Genomic DNA, 279 nt, shown 5'->3' on the forward strand with positions numbered 1-279 from the left:
CCCAGCCCGCAGCTGGGCAGGAGCTTTGTCCCCCAGCCCTTTAAGGATGGCGCCTCCCCGGGGCTGTTGGGGAAGGGGGCACTCTGAGCCGTGCGGTCGCTCATCCAGCCACCCAACACATGCTTATTAAGCACCTACTAGGTTCAGGATAGCAAAAGGGGGGGATGATCAAGTGAACAAATACACCCTCCCAAGTTAGAGACCTGGAGCAGACACGTCTGAGGAATCTATGTGGTGTTGGGATGGGACTTTTAGTCAGGGCCTGCCCCTAACAGTGCT

This window comes from Myotis brandtii, unplaced genomic scaffold (assembly GCF_000412655.1).
Source record: "Myotis brandtii unplaced genomic scaffold, ASM41265v1 scaffold744, whole genome shotgun sequence".
In the NCBI taxonomy this organism is placed as follows: domain Eukaryota; kingdom Metazoa; phylum Chordata; class Mammalia; order Chiroptera; family Vespertilionidae; genus Myotis; species Myotis brandtii.